The following is a 15,411-nucleotide window of genomic DNA, read 5'->3' on the forward strand; positions in this document are numbered from 1 at the left end:
TATACCTCCAACTGTGAATAAATAAATGGTTCCACCAGTTTCAGTATATATGTTCTTGAAGACATTATGCTAAGTAAAAATATTTCAGTTACAGGAAGATAAATATTTTTTTCATCACATGACATTGTGAAGTTGAAATCGCTGCAATACAGAAACAGAGTGAACTGTGGCTAGTGCAAATGTACCATGATGGTCCGAGTTAACAAGTTTTAGGCATAAGTTGAATACACTCATCAAGACAGATGCTATAATAGAGGCAGGGTGGACAATGGAGTTGCAGGCCTTAGCTCAAGATGATTAGTGAAGTTAGAAAGCCAACTCAACCAACAGAAAGCCTCTCAGCAGAGCCTAGTGAAAGACCTCTTACAGCTTTCCCCCAGGGCCCTCCAGTCCCTCTGGTGTTGGACTGCGTAGTGAACTGAGGAGCTTGGGGACAGGTTGTGGCTTGCAGAATCTCAGAGCCCTTGCTGGAGCCACTTACTGGCCTGGCCCAGGTTTCCAAGCAGTGACCAATGTATCCCATCCCCACCTGAATCTGTGTGGGTCACAGTCTATGGGTCCCAGTGCCCCACTGGGGTAGCCTGAGGAGGTTGCAGGCCAGTTGCATGCTGGGCACCTGGCTCCGTCATTGGAGATGGCTGGGAAGAGTAGGGGGGCCTTGAGAGGGGGCACAGAAAATTGAGAGCTGCCTCTTCCAGCTGGGACTGGGCACTGGTGGGAGGACCAAGACTGAGTGTTAGAAGAATGCTCCCAGACAGGATAGTCAGTCTGCACAGAGACACTCTCCTCCTTACCAGGAACTTGGAGTGTGAAAGTCCAGCTTGGGACCTTCCCTTTCATAATATGGAATACTACTTGTTTCTCTCAAGGATTACAGGAACATAGTTACCTGACCACGACCTTACCTCAAGAACACAGGATCTGGCAGCAGGAAGTTTGCAATAGCTAAGGACACTCCTCCCTCACCTTTCCTGTACGTGGCTTTGCAGAGAGCTTTAGGGGAGTTCACGATTTTTAAAAGCATAGGCCACCCATCTCCTTTTATGGCCCAAACTCCCCTGTTTTCATATTGCTTGGCCTAATGATGCTGGGTACATGGGTATCCAGTAAAAGCAGCACCGTATCTCTCAAGTCTATGGAGAGTAACAGACTCTTTGAGAGAATGCCTCATTCCAAAACCACATACACTCATAAAAGTATGAGCTGTTTATCCTTCTTCTATATATAGCAAATTAGCAGACACAAATAGCTCCCCCAATTACTAATTAGGACAAAGTGTGACAAAGGAGTCCTTCTTGAGGACTACTTACTATTTTGAAAATGTTTGTAATGAACTGAAGGAAATGGTAACCTACTGCAGTACTCTTGCCTGGAAAATCCCATGGATGGAGGAACCTGGTAGGCTACAATCCATGGGTTCATGAAGATTCTGACATGATTGAACAACTTCACTTTCACTTTTCACTTTCATGCATTGGAAAAGGAAAGGGCAACCCACTCCAATGTTCTTGCCTTGCGAATCCCAGGGACGGGGGAGCCTGGTGGGCTGCCATCAATCTTTTAGTAGTTTTCTTATCATGTGCCTCCCATTATGGTTTAATACTTACTTGGAAATAGAAATGTCTTCCTTCCCTTATGTCTTTCTGGAGAGGATTTCTAGATTGGTAAGAAATTTAGAATTGTGTTTCTATCTATATCATCCCCAACAACCCTTTTTTTGTCAACCAGGTGCTTTCTGTGTTGTGGAGGTGAATTCTGGGAGACAGATGAATATGCAGCAGTACCAAGTAGAAACAAGAGTATCAATATTATGGAATAAATCCTATTCTCTCAAAATGTGTATGTTGAAGCTCTAACTCTCTGCACTTTATATGTAGTCATACTGTGTATACATTATAATTTCTTTCTGGCCCTGTTTGGAAACTGGACCTCAATATAGGTACTTGTATTAATATGACTGGCACTTTATAAGAAAAGAAGATCAGTCACAGACAACACAGAGATGTTGTTGTGTGAAGACAAAGCCAGACAATGGCAGTCAAAATCCAAAAGAGGCATCTGAAGACCGAATTGGCTGACCCTTTGAGTGCTGCTTTGTTCCCCAGAAGTTTGAGAAATCATTTATTGAAGCTACCTGGTATGTGACACTTTGTTATGGCAACCCTGGCAAACCAACATGCACACTTCCTCTTGAGAAGAAACTGTCAATTCCAAAAGAGGCCTCCTTTACTTACATAGATTATCAGTGAATGGAAACTGGCAAAGGACTCTCTTTCCCATCAACTGATTATCCTCACAGATTCCTAATGCTCCCTAAGAGCTTTCATGGTCTCTTTAGAGACTCAGCTAGGCTAGAACTTATTCCTATTCCATGTGTCAAGCTGACCTAGGAAATATTAGAATGAGCATAATTCACAAGAAGTGGTAGAGAAAAACAGGCACATAAGGAAGGCAGACTAATCTCATGAAAATTATACTGTCTTCTCCTTTTATCCTTCCCATACATCTCTTTTTAAATCTGTAGGAGGCAAAGGGTAGTGACCAAGGCATCGCTGCCTATTGCTTTAGTGGAATCACAAAGCTGTGATGTCATGCTAACCATTCCTCCCTAAACCTCCCCTTACAAGACACTAGGCTGCACTAGTGACAGGGCAGCTGAAAGGATCACAAGGCCTCCCAAACTGTTGGAGCTGTCTGGGCCTGTCCACCCATACAGGTGAACAGGTGTGTTGGCCTCACCTTCCCCATGGCAGAGTTTGTTGTCTATGGCCACCACTCTTCTCCCCTGTCTTCTGGATTCCTGAGACCCAACCCCCTCCTAGAGACCACCCTTCTACCTTTCAATCTAGATATCTGAAAGAAAACAAAAATAAAAAGACTACAATACAGTCCAAGCTAAAGGGCCCAAACCGTTGGAGATGCATGTGGTCCTCAGTCCCAACAAGGGCTATGATGAGCAGTAAAACCACAGCTCCAGGCAACCTAACCATTAAAAAATGGATCCATCCCAGGGACATGTGCCCAGTACTGACAAAGAATGCATACTTTGAGTCCTCTAGCAACTCAAGAAACTGTCAAAAAGACCTCTCTACCTTCCACCTTACCCAAGCCTAAAAGACAGATGGTACTGCAGCACATCAGGCCCAAGGCGTGCTCAACAGAGAGTATTTTGAGGTAACAGGACAAGTACAGGGTGCCTTGGAGATGGCATATACCCAAAATGAAGTCATATAAAAGCCTTTTAGTGCCAGTTTCAGAGAGAAAATGATCATCTCTCAGATGATCAGGTCAATAGGATTCAAATCACTGATAATATTCAGCTTAGCTAAAAGGCAGTGCAGGTTGCCTCTATGGAACTTAATCAAGAAGTTTCAGTCTAGGCCTGCCTGAAGCCTCTAATTTCCATTCCTCAAATGTTTTCATTCAATCAGCAGGCAGCTCAAGAGATAGACAATGGGCAGGCACTTGTAAAAGATGATGAAGACTGAAAGAGCAAAGAATTATTCCCAGGCCAGGGACAGTGAATGGTACAGGTTGGTGGTAAGATGGAGGGAGTTGGAAAGGAGGTGGATGGGGAGGTTTCAAAGCTTGTATTTGGCAGGAGCAGCTCCAGACCTGTCTGCATGCCTGGGGTCATATTTCCAAGTTTAATAAAGAAATGTGGTCACTGGCCTCAACGACATCTTATAACCTTACAATCTTAATGCCTCAGCATACTAGACTAGATCAAATGTAGTGCCGCCGCTATCCCTCACTGCTTTTGTATTCTAGTTATTCATGTTTTGAATGCTGTTAAATTATTTCTTTATTTCATTTGTTGGTTGTTCATGGTTTTTTTCCTTACTCTTTCATCTGAAACTAAAACACTTGAATTGCTTATCTTTCTCAGTGGCTGTGAAATAAAGTGAAAAATGACTATCATGGTTAAAGGGGCTGTCCTTATGAGGGAACACTCCTGATGCAGTCTACATTTGCCCAGTGGCTTTGGTTGGAGAGCTGGACTTGAGGTGCATGTGGGTTATGTGATATCCCACTGTGTGCTGGGAGTGCTGACACTGTTAGAAGTGAGGCTGGAGATGGAGGGGTTAATGCCACTGACAAGTATGCAGGTTTTTATCTGCATAGTGGCCCAAAACACCACTTGACTTTGGGATTTAGCCCCAGGGTTTTGGAACAGAATTCTTGAGGGTTGGTTCTAAACTGATTCTTTTCTCTTGAGTGCATGCTCTCCTCTTTCTCAGGAATGGAAACTTCACCACAGGCCAGGAGGGCAGCAGTCAAGGGAGAGGAATTATGAGTAAGTACTCACCATGTGTTGGTGAACACTATGGTGGTCCTGGAAAGCTGGTAGATGCAAATGCGATCCAATTATTCTGCCTTGTTCAGAACTAAACAAATGTGTGCATCCTCTTCACTAGTGGAGTTCAAATTTCTTACTCCCTTCCTGTTAATTACACTGGATTTCAAACCAGCTGAGCAGACTCATCTTCCTGGTGTCAGATCTCAGGGATAGGGCCCCATTACACAGTCTGAATCCACCACACCCTGGAGGATCTCTGAGCCCATGATATTCTCTTCTGCGTCCTTTCCTTGTGGCCCACGTCCCATCCCAGTTGCTTCCCCTCCATTTCTATCTGTATGCTTATCTTTATCACACCATTGGTTACACAGGGTCTTTCTGCCAGACTCCTATTCATTTTCAGGGAGTTGTTCCAGAGGTACATGTAATTTTACTGAGATAGTTTGGGTATTCCCCTAACTAATTACGATCTGCTTTCCCAAGAATTTGGTTGTTTTAGCCAACACTTCTAATGACTACTTTCAGGAAGAGCAGCCACTGTGGAGGTTGCTCCATTTATAACATTACAGTTTCTCAGGGTTTCCAAAGGGTGATCTCACACTAACTTGTGATGTTTTGGATCAGGGGTTTCTGTGGGGCATTCTGTGGGGATGCCTTACCAAATGGCTTAAAGAGGGGATCATATTGAACCATCATTCGTTGATCAGGCCAGCAGGTGGAGCAGATAGTGAAATGATTCTACAATTATAGCAGGCAGGGGAAGTAGAGCCATAGGATAAAATAGAAAGAAAATTGTCTTAGGGTGTAAAAGTTTAAGGACTGCCAAACAGACCCCACATGAAATTTGGGGAGTGAACAATAATTTCTCTATGAGGATGAAGATTCAGTGGATAAGAGTTGAGTAAGATGAGGGCATGGAGCTACTTTCCCATCCCTTTGGGGGACTCCTTGTCTAGAAGCACTTTAAAGAGTGTCTCTGTAAGAAGGTTGTTATGACACTCAAGTGAGCCAGGTTTTTGGGGTTGAAAGTGCCAAAGAATATTCTGTGGAAGAGTCCACTGTTGAGATTTCTGACAGTTAAAGTGGTTTCACTGATCAGAGTCATAAATAACTATTGATCCTAAGGAAACAAGAATGATTTTAGTAAGGAAAGAGATTACCAGTCTTAAAGAGGAATATTATGTAAAAGTCAATGATTATGGCAGCAGAGCTGGAAGCTTCGGCAGAAGGGAGCAGTGAGTAGGTGAAATCAGTCTTCAGAGGGGACTGTTAGTAACAGCCTAGCAATCTGTGAAAATGCAACTGTTTGGAAGACCCATGTTTGTGGCCTCTTTAAGGACTACGTGGACAGCTCTAAGTTGAGCCTGGAGTTCTGCCCTTAAGTAGAGCAATGCCTTACACCAGGCAGAATGCCACAAACCTCCAGTGAGACTGCCTTGCTTATAATGATGTTGCTGCAACTGGCAAATGACACTGATAGTTATTCTGAAACTGTTGGTCCCATATGGCTCCACAAATCTACAGAAGAAGGGGAAGTGAGAGTACTGGTGTCACTGCCTGAAGGCTCTCATGCAAGGGTCGGAGCCTGGGGGAAAGCACATCCTCCTGAAATTCAGAAAGACTTTTAATGTCAGGTGGTTTTTGTGGTTTAGTTGCCAAATCATGTCCTAGTCATGACTCTCTGTGACCCCCCAAGGACGGGACACTAGATGTCCTTGTCCTTCAGTATCTCCTGGAGTTTGCCCAAAACATCAGGTTAGGCTTCTGCTAAAGCTAGCATTTCCATTTTATCAACAAGGTATTCCATTTGTGCTGAGCTGTTCTTGGTAGGTATCTCTAACACTTGACATTATAGGAACTATATACAGAGAGTAGTACTGGGTGTGGGCTGGTTAAGGACTTGATGTTTGGGTAAAAAAAGAAGAACAATCAGAATGCTTCTGCCACCTTTCCTTTTCATGGAGATATTGAACTCCTATGGTAATGATATTTCACTTATTTTCAGTTTAAGAAGGATAGTCTTGGTACTACATATTGAGTTTGCGGTTACCAGTAGAGGTCTCTGTCTTCCTTATCACGGGAATATCTTTTCATACTTTTAGCTGATAGACTTTCCTTGGGCAGTGATAATAGCCTTGGGACCTGGTCCACCTTTTATGTTTCCTTGGCCTCGAGGGGTAGAGGGACATCCACACGCTGATAGTCAATTAAGGCCTTTATAATTAGTTACACAGTCATCTCACCAGACCATATGGCCTTGATCTTGCTACTCTGTGGAAAACATAGAATTGTTATTGCCCATGAGGCACCCATAGCAGTGACATCAGACCTCTAGAAGCAGTGCTCCCTTCCTAGACAGTGTTACCCACCTGTGTTTGCTAGCTAGTAAGCAAAGTACACTTAAGGTCACTACCCTGGGTTAATTGCATGAGCAATGCAGTCTTCCTGACTATGTCAGTTGTTTTGGATCAATTGTTGCCCATCCATAGTGGTACTACTGGCTCAAATCCTGAGGCATTTACCTGGGATTCTACTCCTTGCCTTAAGTTTTCACAGATATTCTCCCAACCAGAGACATTGGGCCAGCCCTTGCAATTCTTATAATGATTGCAGGGCATACATTGAAACAAACACCAGAGAATTCTGGACAAGCAGGCTTTCTTACTCACAGGTCCTGAAGAGCATCACAGCACATCTAGGACCACAGGCAAAGCTGAAGGAAAAGAAACAACATGGACCTGGAGTTATGCATTTACTGTGACCTGAGGTGGGGTGCCTATCCTTGTGATGGTTCACATTCTGATGCTGAATTAAAAAATAAAAGCAGCAACTAAAGTGATCAGAGGAAAGATCAGGGTCATTCAAGATGTTACTTATCTGAGTCAGCCAGGAATATCTAAAACAGGCATTTCACGGGTGAGGTGACACAGCTTTTTATGAAGTTGTATAGTTGGTTTCAGAGGGAGACCTTTGAAGCGGATGCCAGGTATATGATTTTTATGATTTTCACACGTATGCATATTTATATATACATATGATTTTTAAGTACCTATAGCAATTGTCCTTTATCGAGCCCATCTTTGCATGAAATGGTCCCTTGGTATCTCTAATTTTCTTGAAGAGAACTCTAGTCTTTCCCATTCTGTTCTTTTCCTCTATTTCTTTGCATTGATAGCTGAAAAAGGCTTTCTTATCTCTTCTTGCTATTCTCTGAAACTCTTCATTCAGATGCTTAAATCTTTCCTTTTCTCCATTGATTTTCACCTCTCTTCTTTCATAGCTATTTGTAAGGCCTCCCCAGAAAGCCATTTTGCTTTTTTGTGTTTCTTTTCCATGGGGATGGTCTTGATCCCTGTTTCCTGTACAGTGTCACAAACCTCAGTCCACAGTTCATATGGCACTCTATCTGCCAGATCTAGGCCCTTAAATCTATTTCTCCCTTCCACTGGATAATCATAAGGGATTTGATTTAGGTCATACCTGAATGGTCTAGCTGTTTTCCCTACTTTCTTCAATTTAAGTCTGAATTTTGTAATAAGGAGCTCATGATCTGAGACACAGTCAGCTCCTGGCCTTCTTTTTGTTGACTTTATAGAGCTTCTCCATCTTTGGCTGCAAAGAATATAATCAATCTGATTTCAGTGTTGATCATCTGGTGATGTCCATGTGTAGAGTCTTCTCTTGTGTTGTTGGAAGAGGGTGTTTGCTATGACCAGTGCATTTTCTTGGCAAAATTCTATTAGTTTTTTCCCTGCTTCACTCCACATTCCAAGGCCAAATTTGCCTGTTATTCCACGTGTTTCTTGACTTCCTACTTTTGGATTCCAATCCCCTAGAATGAAAAGGACATCTTTTGGGGTGTTAGTTCTAAAAGATCTTGTAGGTCTTCATAGAACCATTCAACTTCAGCTTCTTCAGCGTTACTGCTTGGGCGTAGACTTAGATTACTGTGATATTGAATGGTTTGCCTTGGAAACAAACAGAGATCATTCTATCGTTTTTGAGATTGCATCCGAGTACTGCATTTTGGACTGTTTTGTTGACCGTGATGGCTACTCCAATTCTTCGGAGGGATTCCTGTCCACAATAATAGATATAATGGTCATCTTAGTTAAATGCACCCATTCCAGTCCATTTTAGTTTGCTAATTCCTAGAATGTTGACGTTCACTCTTGCCATCTCTTGATTGACCACTTCCAAATTGCCTTGATTCATGGGCCTGACATTCCAGGATCCTATGCAATATTGCTCTTTACAGCATCAGACCTTGCTTCTATCACCAGTCACATCCACAGCTGGCTATTGTTCTTGCTTTGGCTCCATCCCTTCATTCTTTCTGGAGTTATTTCGCCACTCTCCAGTAGCATATTGGGCACCTAATAACCTTGAGAGTTCCTCTTTCAGTATCCTATCATTTTGCCTTTTCTTACTTTGCATTTTTTCATGCAAAGATGGGCTCGACAAAGGACAGAAATGGTACAGACCTAACAGAAGAAGAAGATATTAAGAAGAGGTGGCAAGAATACACAGAAGAACTGTACAAAAAAGATCTTCATGACCAAGATAATCACGATGGGGTGATCAGTCATTTTGAGACAGACATCATGGAATGTGAAGTCAAGTGGGCCTTAGAAAGCATCACTATGAACAAAGCTAGAGGAGGTGATGGAATTCACCTCCTTTGAAACAGTTGAGCTGTTTCAAATCCTGAAAGATGATGCAGTGAAAGTGCCAAAGAAAGACAATGCCAAAGAATGCTCAAAACACTGCACAATTGCACTCATCTCACACGCTAGTAAAGTAATGCTCAAAATTTGTGAGGCTTCAGCAATACGTGATCTGTGAACTTCCAGATGTTCAAGCTGGTTTTAGAAAAGGAAGAAAATATACAGATCAAATTGTCAACATCCGCTGGATCATTGAAAACATGAGTTGAGAAAAAACATCTATTTCTGCTTTATTGACTATGCCAAAGCCTTTGACTGTGTGGATCACAATAAACTGTGGAAAATTCTTCAAGAGATGGGAATACCAGACCACCTAACCTGCCTCTTGAGAAATCTGTATGCAAGCCAGGAAGCAACAGTTAGAACTGGACATGGAACAACAGACTGGTTCCAAATAGGAAAAGGAATGTGTCAAGGCTGTATATTGTGTCAATGCTTATTTAAATTATGTAGAGTACATCATGAGAAACACTGGTCTGGAAGAAACATAAGCTTGAATCAAGATTTCTGGGAGAAATATCAGTAACCTCAGATATGCAGATGACACCACCCTTATGGCAGAAAGTGAAAAGGAACTAAAACGCCTCTTGGTGAAAGTGAAAGAGGAGAGTGATAAAGTTGGCTTAGAGCTCAACATTCAGAAAACGAAGATCATGGCAACTGGTCCCATCACTTCATGGAAAATAGATGGGGAAACAGTCCAAACGGTGTGAGATTTTATTTTTCAGGGGCCTCCAAAATCACTGCAGATGGTGATTGCAGCCATGAAATTAAAAGATGCTTACTCCTTGGAAGAAAAGTTATGACCAACTTAGATAGCATGTTGAAAAGCAGAAACATTACTTTGCCAACTAAGGTACATTTAGTCAAGGGTATGGTGTTTCCTGTGGTCATGTATGGATGTAAGAGTTGGACTGTGAAGAAGGTTGAGTGTTGAAGAGTTGATGCTTTTGAACTGTGGTGTTGGAGAAGACTCTTGAGAGTCCCTTGGATTGCAAGGAGATTCAACCAGTCCCTTCTGAAGGAAATCAGCCCTGGGATTTCTTTGGAAGGAATGATGCTACAGCTGAAACTCCAGTACTCTGGCCACCTCATGCGAAGAGTTGACTTATTGGAAAATACTCTGATGCTGGGCTGGGTTAGGGGCAGGAAGAATGGGGACAACAGAGGGTGAGATGGCTGGATAGCATGACTGACTCAATGGACGTGAATCTGAGTGAATTCCAGGAGTTGGTTATGGACAGGGAGCCCTAGTGTGCTGCAATTCATTGGGTCGCAAACAGTGGGACAAGACTGAACAACTGAACTGAACTAAACTGATAGCAATTGTGGAAAACAATTGAACATGTAGATATAACTGGTTAAAACTTTTGGAAATGTAAATTTCTTGTGAAGGAAGAACTAATATTTTGAAAATGAATGAGTGAAGGAGGTTTAAAAGACCACATTCATTAACAATCATCCATAATAGGTTAGTAAAAGGCTTTGTGTGATGAATAAAGAAGCAATTGAATAGTATTAAATACATAAAAATTTAAAACACTATAATATAACAAATACAGAACATAGTGTTTCAACTAAACCCAGCTGACTGATGATGGTTCTGTTGACACCTTTTTTAAACTAATTTTTATTTTGAGGAAAAACTTTCAGTCTTTTGACACACATATATACACTGGTACATGTACATTGGCATTTAGTTTCATTCTTACTATTTTCTCCACAAGTGTGTTATACACTTTTTAGGGCTTTATATTGAATTTGTCATTACGGTATTCACATTGAGAGTTCCTCTTTGACTTCCTAATTCATGTGAGACTAACAGAGTTAAGGGTTTGTTTTTTTAATTAAAATAATATACCTTTAAAAGTAAATTTTATTGGAATATAATTGCTTCACAAGGTTTTGTCAGTTTCTACTCTACAGCAAAGTGCTGGCATGTTGCAGTCTTTAGGCTCTCAAAGACTTAGACATGACTTAGTGATTCAGCAACAACCATACATCTCTCCCCTTAGTTTTAGACTTCCTTTCCATTCAAGTCTCCACAGTGCATTAAATAGAGTTCTCTCTGCTGTATATAGACATCAATATTGTCTGTGTGTCAGTTTTAATCTCCCAATTCCTTCCACCACCACCCATTTCCTCCTTGGTATGCATATTTTTCATCGCTATGTCAAAGTGTCCCTCCCTACCTCTGCTACTCAGATAAGATCATTGATACAAGTTTTCTAGACTCCATCTATAAGTGTTAAGATATTATATTTATTTTCCTTGTTCCAAAATACTTCATTTTATATGACATATTTTCAATCTACCTACATGTCTGCAAATGACTAGATTTCATTCCTCTTTGGAATGAGTAAGTCTGTTGCATACATGTATCCGGCAACTTCCATAAAGTAACTGATTAGCTCTAGTCATTTACTTGAGGCATGTATGCCATTCTTCTGCTTCCCTTGATTTTTTTTTTTCTTGTTAATGCCTATGAGATCTTATTTTAAGTTCTTCATGAAGCTTTCATGGACCTTACAGATTGTTATTAGGTTGATATTTTAGATTGACCTGTTTGATGTGCTTTGATAGACTGTCTTCTCCGATTGAAATAGATGATCACATCCCACATCTAGTTTTGCTTGGGGTATTACTCGCCTCTCTTCTGGCATAGAGGTCTGTATTGAAACAAATAACCTAAATAATGGAACCAGTAAGATACACATTTTTAAGCCTATTAATCTTATAAAGCCTGGACTTGATTACAGATTATTAAAATCCTATCCCTCCAAAATTGAAGTACAGTTTATTTAAGTTAAAACCACCAACTTTGGGTACCCATCCCAAGTTCAGCTAAAAAATATCATCAGCTTCAAAGAAAAGCACATTTTCCCATGACTTATATGGCCAAGGAGCATACATTAAAAAATGGGAAAAAAAGGGAAATCTCAGTGGTTTGTATCAGGGATAGTAAATAGCATCAGACAGTGGCATTTCACCTTAAGAGAAATTGAGGCTACAGTATAAATGTTTTCCACTTTCTGTTTCTTGGTAAATGGTAGTTGCTATTCAGTTCAGTTCAGTTCAGTCACTCAGTCGTGTCCAGCTCTTTGCGATCCCATGAATCGCAGCACGCCAAGCCTCCCTGTCCATCACCAACTCCCGAAGTTCACTCAGACTCGCGTTCATCGAGTTACTGATGCCATCCAGAAATCTCATCCTCGGTCATCCCCTTCTCCTCCTGCCCCCAATCCCTCCCAGCATCAGAGTCTTTTCCAATGAGTCAACTCTTCGCATGAGGTGGCCAAAGTACTGCAGTTTCAGCTTTAGCGTTATTCCTTCCAAAGAAATCTCAAGGTTGATCTCCTTCAGAATGGACTGGTTTGATCTCCCCGGTTGCTATTAAGTGGTGGGAATATTTTCCATCAGAATCCCTAAAAGCAGAGTTGATGTCTTCTAATCAAGGGATATCATGGAGTATTTTCAGGAGAAATGGAATGAGGGAAGCAAGCATATAACAGAGGGAAAATGGATGAAAGTGAAAAGCCTCTCACCAGAGTGGAGTGAAGTCACTCAGTCGTGTCCAACTCTTTGCAACTCCGTGGACTGTAGCCTACCAGGCTCCTCTGTCCATGGGATGTTGCAGACAAGAGTACTGGAGTGGGTTACCATTTCCTTCTTCAATATTTTATATATGTATCCTATCAAATCAGTTCATTGCAAACATTTTCAAAATAGTAAGTAGTCCTCAAGTAGATGTGATGACAACCTTTGTCACACTTTGCCCTAAATTCACCTAGTAATTGGGGGAGCTATTTGTGTCGGCTAATTTGCTTTATATAGAAGAAGGATAAACAGCTCATACTTTTATGAGTGTATGTGATTTTGGAATGACACATTCTCTCAGAGTCTGTTACTCTCCATAGACTTGAGAGATACGGTGCTGCTTTTACTGGATACCCATGTACCCAACATCATTAGGCCAAGCAATATGAAAACAGGGGAGTTTGGGCCATGCAAGGAGATGGGTGGCCTATGCCTTTAAAAATTGTGAAATCCCCTAAAGCTCTCTGCAAAATCACATACAGGAAAGGTGAGGGAGGAGTGTCCTTAGCTATTGCAAACTTCCTGCTGCCAGATCCTGTGTTCTTGAGGTAAGGTCGTGGTCAGGTAACTATGTTCCTGTAATCCTTGAGAGAAACAAGTAGTATTCCATATTATGAAAGGAAAGGTCCCAAGCTGGACTTTCACACTCCAAGTTCCTGGTAAGGAGGAGTGGTCTCTGTGCAGACTGGCTATCCTGTCTGGGAGCATTTTTCTAACACCCAGTCTTGGTCCTCCCACCAGTGCCCAGTCCCAGCTGGAAGAGGCAGCTCTCAGTTTTCTGTGCCCCCTCCCAAGGTCATACCCTTCCCAGCCATCTGCAATGAGGGAGCCAGGTGCCCAGCATGCAACTGGCCTGCAACCTCCTCAAGCTACCCCAGTGTGGGGCTGGGACCCATTGACTGTGACCCACACAGATTCAGGTGGGGAAGGGACATGTTGGTCACTGCTTGGAAACCTGGGCCAGGCCACAGTGAGTGGCTCCAGCAAGGGCTCTGGGACTGTGCAAGCCAAAGCCTGTCCCCAAGCTCCTCAGTTCATTACCCAGCCCAGCACCATAGGGACTGGAGGGCCCTGGGGGAAAGCTGTAAAAGGTCTTTCACTAGGCTCTGCTGAGAGGCTTTCTGTTGGTTGAGTTGGCTTTCTAACTTCACTAATCATCTTGAGCTAAGGCCTGCAGCTCCATTGTCCACCCTACCTCTATTACAGCATCTATCTTGATGAGTTTATTCAACTTATGCCTAAAAGTTGGTAACTTGGACCATTGTGCGCCATTTGCAGTAGCCCAGTGACCACAGTCTACTCTGTTTCTGTATCACAGGGATTTGAACTTCACAACATCATGTGATGAAAAGCATATTTGTTTTCCTATAACTGAAATATTTCACTTATCATAATGTTCAAAAACATATATACTGCAATTGTGGAACCATTTATTTATTCACAGTTGGAGGTATACTTGACATGTAATATATTTCAAACAATTATCATTGGTCTATAGTCCCTTTATAATGTTTGTTTTTGTTTCTGCTGTATGTACGTCAAAGTGAATCAATTTCATGGGTGTATATATCCCATCATTCTTGGATTTCTTTCCAATAGAGGTCACCACAGTGCACAGAATAGAGTCCCTTGTTCTTTTATTATTCTTAAAATGTAAGTTTTTTTTTAAACTTTAACTGGAGTGTAATTACTAAGTATACAATATTGTGATGGTTTCTGCCATACATCATCACTAATGAGCCATAGGTATACATGGACCCACCCATCCTCAAGCTCCCCCCACCTCCCTTCCTCCCTCCCTCCCTGTATTTTCTGGGTTGTTCCAGAGCACTGGCTTTGGATGTCGTGCTGTATGCATACAAATACCTGAAAGAGAATTTTCCTGCATAAAGTGGGTGCAGATATTTCTACTTGAAATAGGAAATGTGCATTTCATATTTGAAAATCTACTTGTATAATTTTCTTCATCAAATACAGAATCTTGTCTGTTTCACATATGGATATCTGTGCACATATTTTCCTACATGAATGAGAAGTCTATATATTTCACCTATGAAAGAACGAACATACATTTTCCTGCTTGAATTGTGAAATTGTATACATTTCCTATATGAAATCTCAATGAAATTTTAATGACATGACATATATAATTAATATGTGGGAATCAATATGGAATTGAAATTACCTATGTTTCACAAATAAAATTCTGGGCACCACAGTTTTTATATATTTAGTGTCTGACTTTACTTTTTTGTGCTCCCAAATCACTGCAGATGGTGACTGCAGCCATGAAATTAAAAGGCACTTACTCCTTGGAAGAAAAGTTATGACCAACCTAGAGAGCATATTCAAAAGCAGAGATATTACTTTGCTGACTAAGGTCCATCTAGTCAATGCTATGGTTTTTCCAGTAGTCATGTATGGATGTGAGAGTTGGACTGTGAAGAAGGCTGAGTTTTGAAGAAGGCTGAGTTTTGAAGAAACGATGCTTTTGAACTGTGGTGTTGGAGACGACTCTTGAGATTTCCCTGGACTGCAAGGAGATCCATCCAGTCCGTTCTGAAGGAGATCAGCCCTGGGATTTCTTTGGAAGGAATGATGCTAAAGCTGAAACTGCAGTATTTGGCCACCTCATGTGAAGAGTTGACTCATTGGAAAAGACTCTGATGCTGGGAGGGACTAGGAGCAGGAGAAGAAGGGGATGACAGAGGATGAGATGGCTGGATGTCATCACTGACTTGATAGACGTGAGTCTGAGTGAACTCCAGGAGATGGTGATGGACAGGG

The sequence above is a fragment of the Capra hircus genome, unplaced genomic scaffold, assembly GCF_001704415.2.
Source record: "Capra hircus breed San Clemente unplaced genomic scaffold, ASM170441v1, whole genome shotgun sequence".
NCBI lineage: Eukaryota > Metazoa > Chordata > Mammalia > Artiodactyla > Bovidae > Capra > Capra hircus.